Below are 7399 nucleotides of genomic sequence, written 5' to 3' on the forward strand. Positions count from 1 at the left end.
CCAAATTAGAACTACAATAGTGACATTTCTAAATTATTGAGCAAAGATTTGACATAATGCACTATACTGGGGACTCTTTTCTTACCCCCATTATGAAAATACCAAACTTCTTGACATTTGAAGCCTCATCACCATTATATGCCTCATTCTAAGAAATGGAATTGAAAATCTAATGGGTTCTCCAAATTCTCCAAGCCTCATCACCAAATATGCCTCATTCTGAGAAAGTAGGATAACCAAACAACAACTTTAGCACGTTAATTCTAAGTATTGATTACCAAAAGTAAATCCAAATAATTCAAAGCTCAAAAATTAAGAAAACAATCTTACTACATCGTGTAAGCTCATGAACAATTCAAGCAGCAAATTGATGATAATGGGAAAACAAAGAATGCTTACTAAGCAAACTACATCATAAACATGTCTCTTACCGTTAGGGGTGTACATGAATCGGGTTGGTTCGGATTTTTCAAATACCAAACCAAACCAAATACGTCGGGTTTTTAAATTTATAAATCAAACCAAACCAATAAAATTTGAGTTTTTCAACTTCGGGTTTTCTCAGGTTATTCGGTTTTTCGGATTTTTTTCCGAAAAAGTCTTCATACAAAACATATGACTTTTACTTCAAATATTTCTTTAGTCCTAGTAAAATACGACTATATAACTAAGGTGTTTCTTAAGAAAATAACACAAATTATGAGATGGGTGATGACATTGTATTAAAATATTCAACAATAAAAAAATCGGTTAAAATAAGTATTGCTAATTAATAAGCCATAAAGAAAATGACTTTAATATAAATACTAAGTTATGCTAAAATAAGTACGGCTAATAAGTATTAATTACATGTAAAAGAAAAAAATTAAGCTATGTATTTTTACGCTCTAAACCAATTATGCAAAATTAAATAATAGATATCCAACATTACTGTCATTCCTACAGTTAGAATTGAATTTCTTTTGTTAGCATTAATGTTGAGTTGGTTTTGATTTGGACTTTATTTGAGTTACTAACATCCATGGAATATAAAACTTATTAGCATTCAAAATTCTAAGTTCAAGCTTAAAATAATATGATAAAAGACAAAAAACTACGAAAATTTTTAGGAAATATTTACAAACTACATTACAAATAAATATTTTTATGTATAAAATATTTTTAAAATCAAATACACGTAATGTCGGGTTGATTTGGTTCGGTTTGACTTTTTTTAGCTAAAACCAAACTAAACCAATAATGGTCGGATTTTTTTCTCAGTTTAACTCGGTTGGTCGATTTTCTTTGTACACCCTTACTTACCGTACTAAGCACAAATATTTTTCTGCGGCTTTCAATTGGGTAATTGTGATACATGTATGTGAGAATTATGTGAATTTATGGGAATATGAGAAGAAAGGGATGGTGAAAAGGTTTATAATTGATTTGAAATTATGATGTTTAATTAGTGAAAATCAATCAATAGGAAATTAATAAGATTTTATAAAAATTTAAGATGTGTTTTCTGGGTTTTATTATAGCATATAAATGGAAGAAATGTGAGGAAAATGCCAAAAATTTGAGAAAAAAGATAAAAGTATTTCTTGGCCGAAGAGAGGTGTCACATCACATTTTCTATTCCTAGCTTTATTATATATATAGATTAGTAGAGCAATTTAAGTTTTATCTCATAAGAATGAAATATGGACATGAGTTACTTTAAGGGTGTGTTTGGCATGACGGAAAACGTTTTCCGAAAAATGTTTTCTTATTTTCTCTCGTTTGGTTGCACATAAGATATTGGAAAATGTTTTCCCCTAAAAAAATTGGGGAAAAACACTTTTTAGATTAATAAGAACACACCAACGCATTCCCCAACTCACCCTTCACGCCCCACCCCCCACTCCACCCACCACCCCAAACCACAACCCACCCCACTATACCCCAACCACCCACCCCCCCAAACCCCACCTTCCAACCCCCACCCCATCTACTCCTACCTTCCACCACCGCCCCCCTCCGAATTTTCTTTTTCTTTTTATTTTACTTTTATAAAAAATGGAAAAAAGATTTTAAGAGTCGAGCCCCTGCCCGGGGCCTCCGACCCCACCACCCTCCAAAAAAAAAGTTATTAAAGATTATTTTTGGTTTTTAACACCACTCCCTGTCCCCCACAAATTTTCTATTTTAAATATTTTTTTATTCTTACTCCAACGCCCCCTCCCCCCCCCCCCAACCCCCGAAAACCTAAGATCTTGAAACCTAGGAACTTCACATGATGGAAAAGCGTTGTGAGAAAATCGAAGTACCAGTAAAAAAAAAAATAGTTTGCCTGAATTTCTTTATAGGCCAAACGCATCGACAAACACCTGTGGTCGTCCATTTCTTTCATTTGAGCACCTAAGGTGGTCCTTGTTCCATTTAGACACTTCAGGTGGCCCATTCCTATTCCACTTAGACACTTTTTGCACCGTTATCGGAGCAAAACCAACCTCGATCGTCTCATATGTGGATTAAGTGGCCAATTAAATTGTCTGACTCATTTAAATTGTGTCAACTCAATTAAATTGTGCCAACTCATTTTAATTGTAAATTCATTAATTTGTAAATTCATGGAGTTTTGACCATTAAAAATTGGGGCTTTTGGGCTGGTTGGATGTGAAATGAGGTGGCGCCCCCTTTGGTGTTGGTTTTGCTCCGATAACCATGCAAAAAGTGTCTAAGTGGAATAAGAATGATCCACCTAAAGTGTCTAAATGGAACAAGGGTGCTTTAGAAAGGCTCAAGTGAAAGAAGTGGACGATCACAGGTGTCTGTCGATGGGTTTAACCTTCTTTATATTATTGACATAGTACACCATCAGCTATAAATCATAGTACTGAATAGTCAAAATTTGTTTGGACATAGTGCACCAATCACAATAAATCATAGCACTACATGGTTTACGTGTCACAGTTTCTTTCGACATAGTACACTAACTCTTTTCCATGCTTAAATAAATTCATATGGGATGTTCCAGCTGCACTTTTTTGCTTTTTATATTGCTTTTTCCAATCACAATAAATCATAGTACTACATGGTTTACGTGTCAAAGTTTCTTTCGACATAGACACTAACTCTTTTTCCATGCTTAAATAAATTCATATGGGATGTTCCAGCTGCACTTTTTTGCTTTTTATATTGCTTTTTCCATTTACAAATTCTGTGACTTTGGAATTCGTATTCGATACATTTGACATTTACATCAAGGAACAAAAAGGTGACGGATAGCGAAAACGCACACTTATTACGTAAGGAATTTCAACCGAGAGCATAAGCTTGCAAAACGTGTCGGTTATTATAATTGATGTTAAAATTCGTTTTGAAAGAATTGATCAATTTCAGTAGGGTTTTTGAAAAATAATTGTGTGGATTAGGTTTCGAATAATCGGTTTATAAAATAAAGTCAAAAACTTTGCTTCATATGGATAAAAGTGATAGATTCAAATCGATTAAATATCTTTATTAATTTTACTAGAGTTTTTTATGGTCAAAGGAAAAGAAATCGGTTTAAGTGAAGATTTGCCCGAACTGATTAGTAAGCGTGGTTGAAATTTCATCCAAAGAATGTCTTTATACACATAAACCTCTTATGAGAGGACCAAGCACTATATTATTTCTACGAGTTTGCACATAAAAATAATTAAACCTTAATTTCAAAAGACTAAGGTTAAGAATAAATAATTTAACAATCCCTCCATTTCATTTTATGTGACTTAGTTTGACTCAACACAAAATTTAAAAAAGTAAAAGAGATTTTTACATCATATGATCTTGATCTAAAGATATGTATAATGTACTAAAATGTTATTCAAGTCCTGTGGACTTCAACAAGCATAGTTGTATGTTGAAATTAAGGAGCTACTAAAGGTGGTGTGAAGTTGAGAAGATATTCAAGCCAATTTCTGCTCAAAAGCGGAAAAAAAATAAAAGGAAACTTTTTTCTTTGTTGGTTTTCGAGTGTTACTGGATTTAGATTCTTTCCTAGTAGTATAAATACATGCTAGCTAGGATTTATTAAGTAGGAAAGAACATAGAACCTAAGAGTATTCCATCTTGTAACTTACTTTCTCCCTTAATATTAATAAAAGTGCTGGCTGTTCTCCGTGGACTAGGATCACATCGATCTGAACCACAATAATTACTGTGTTTTTATCGTTTCCGCATTAATTATTGGTTTCAGAAGCCTACAGGTCGTGAAATCTAGGAGACGAGGAGACTATGGCATCTATGAAGTTTGAGGTAGCAAATTTTGATGGGAGAAGTAATAACTTCAACATCTGGAAGATCGAGATCATGGCGTTGTTACGGAGAGAAGGATCAGTCTGTGCTTTGGACGACTCGAATTCCGAAAATACGAAAGCGACCGAGAAGCAGAATATTGAGATGGATACATTTAGCGCAATTCAATTATCCTTATCAGACAGCATGTTATGTGAAGTCAGTACCGAGAAAACAGCTGTGAGTTTGTGGAAGAAACTTGAAGATCTCTACCAGAAGAAATCAATAAAACTAGAATGTTGTTGAGGCAGCGTTTACACACCTTCAAGATGAAGACAGGTACAACTTTACAGGATCATCTTGATGCTTTTGATAAATTGGCTATGGATCTCACTCATGCTAATATTAAAGTGGGAGATGAAGAACTAGCGTGCACTCTAGTGTCTTCATTATCACCGGCGTACAAAGACATAGTTAATTCAATAATGTACAGTAAGGAGCTCGTCACGTTACAGATGGTAAGACATGCATTGAATTCGGATGAATTAAGAAACCATATCAACAATGGTGAGAAAGAGGACCATGGTAAGGGTTTGATAGTTAGAGGTCGCTCGAGTCAAAGAGGGGGAGGCAAATCAGTTGCTAGGTCAAAGTCTAGGAAAAGGGTGAGTAGGAAGGATGCTGAATGTTGGGGTTGTCATCAAAGGGGTCACTTTGAGAGGGATTGCCCGAATTAGAAGATTGATAAAATAACAGCCAGTGCATCTACGATTCAGGTTGCTCAGATATCCGGAGAAGATTATGTGCTAACTGCTTCAACAGATGACATTCACACACACAAGTGGAATTTAGTTACACTTTGAAAATTTCATGTCGTTTGCATTATGAGTAAACTAACGCAAGCCTAAAGTGGAAATGAAGCCCTTGCAAGGTCAAGGAGGGTATTTAATAATTGTAAGTATGCACCTTAAGGTTTCATAGTTAAATGAATTGGTGGAAGTAAGTTCGTTGATGAATTGGAAATTTGAGTCATGTTTTGGGAAAATTTTGTGTTATTTGAGTTATACATTACTTAGAATTACCTTGAGGGGGAGTTATAGGGCTCCTTATATGGTTAATGAATTTTTATACAAATGCCAAGAAGGTTCCATAAGGATTGGAGGTCAACCGAATCGAAAAGAACGCATTTTCCAAAATCGGAGTTTGTGCACCAGTATGCTGCAGCAAACTGGCCGCAAACTCACCAAATTGGCTGGGATCACTGCCCAACATCCTCCCCAAGGAAAGGAGGGGAGATGTAGCAGCATACTGAGTATGCTGAGCTGCATCTCCACCGCAAATTGAAGTGGGAGGGCGATTTTAAAACTTTTTAAGTCCCAAAAGATCCCATTTTCATATCCACCTCCCACACTTATTTGCCCACATTATTAGAGAGTTCTTGAAGGTTCCAAAATACTCTATAACCCTCCACACCATTAAAAGAGGAGATCAAACATCAAAAACTCCAAGATAATCCATGGAAGATGATTGTTCTTGTTTCTCTTCAATGTGGTGATGAACCTGATCTTGGAAGGAGTTGAGTGAGGTGAATTTATTCTATTATAAGGTATTTTATTCATCTTATTTATATGATTGAATTGATTTAAAGGTTTAGCAAGTCTTGGAAAGGAAAGAATCATAGAAGAGAAGTCATAAAGCATTGAATTGAAGTTGGTGGTTATGAGTTGAATTTGAGAAGGGATTGGATAGATTTAAGATTAAATTGAATATAATTCCTTAATTATGGTATTGTTGATGTTATTATTGTTGTTTGGGAGTTGTTTTGGAGTTTGGTGGAAGTCGATAAAATAGGGGAAGTCTTGCCCAAATTCCGCTAGCTCGCTAATTACTCTAGTTTGAACTTAAGAGTGTTTTCAAGACTTAACCTTAGTATGAATCCTCTTGAATGTAGATTTGCGAGCTTGGGAGGAGAACGTTAAGTAGTTAAGGAGATGTAAAGGTATGTTAAGGCTAACCCTTTCTTTCTTAAGGCATGATTCCTTTGTTGTGAACCTATACATGATATCCATAATATCCCTATTCCTAGAAAATGCTAGAAGCTCTTAATTCTCAAGGTTCTTATGATATTGTTGATAAATGTTCTCTATAATGATGATTCCATTTCTAAAGATGCCAAAGCTTATAGCTCTTAATGTTCTCATGATATTATTGATCTTGTTCGATGATTATTGGTTTTATTCGTTGTTGTTGATCTCATCTTATGGTAGTTGTTCTTTCAAGGTGAGACATAGCGATGATGATTATTTTGTAGTAGAAATCGGAGGTTTACCGACCTTACATCACTCCGAAAGAGTTGTAATGTTTTATTTGGGCTCTCATGCATACTTTATATATATGTATGTATTTTCTCACACCGAGCAGTGCAATAGTCGGCCGGGTACGGCACGTAGATGTACACACCACTGCAGTGGGTGCGTTATGATGATACCCCGAACACGGGATGCCCTGGACGCAGGATGATATGATATATGGATCGGGCTGCACGTTCCACAGTACTAATATTTATATAATATATGTATGTATGAAAATGTTTTTTTAAAAGACTAAGCATGCATGATATCCGTCTTAAGAGGCAATCAGATGTAAAGGTTACTTCTTCTATGTCATGTTTCTTCTAAATTTTTATTGTGTTATTATTCATGCCTTACATACTCATTACACTATTCGTATTGATGTCTTTTTTGTTTATGAACGCTACGTTCATGCCCGCAGGTATGAAGGGAGACGGATTAGATCCCTAGGTGCTTCATCAGCGATTGCACAAGAGCGCTCCATTTGCTTCAGAGCTGCAGTCTAGTGGTATTATTCTTTTGTGTACATATTTGGGCATGGCGGGGTCCTGTCCTGTCTTTATGATGTATTGCCATTCTTGTATAGGCTCATAGACAAATGTATATAGTTAGATTCTCCATAACCTTATCGGTTCATATTTTTATGTATCATTTTTGGTAGCCTTGTCGGCTTGTACATATAGGCATAGTTGATGATGTTTATATAGACACGCATATGTTCGATGGAACTTGTGTCTCTTCAGTTTGTGGTAATTATGAGTTAGCCATGTGGCTTACCTAGATATGATTATGAGGAGTATGTTAAGAGG

Source organism: Lycium ferocissimum, chromosome 1 (genome assembly GCF_029784015.1).
Source record: "Lycium ferocissimum isolate CSIRO_LF1 chromosome 1, AGI_CSIRO_Lferr_CH_V1, whole genome shotgun sequence".
Classification (NCBI taxonomy): Eukaryota; Viridiplantae; Streptophyta; class Magnoliopsida; order Solanales; family Solanaceae; genus Lycium; species Lycium ferocissimum.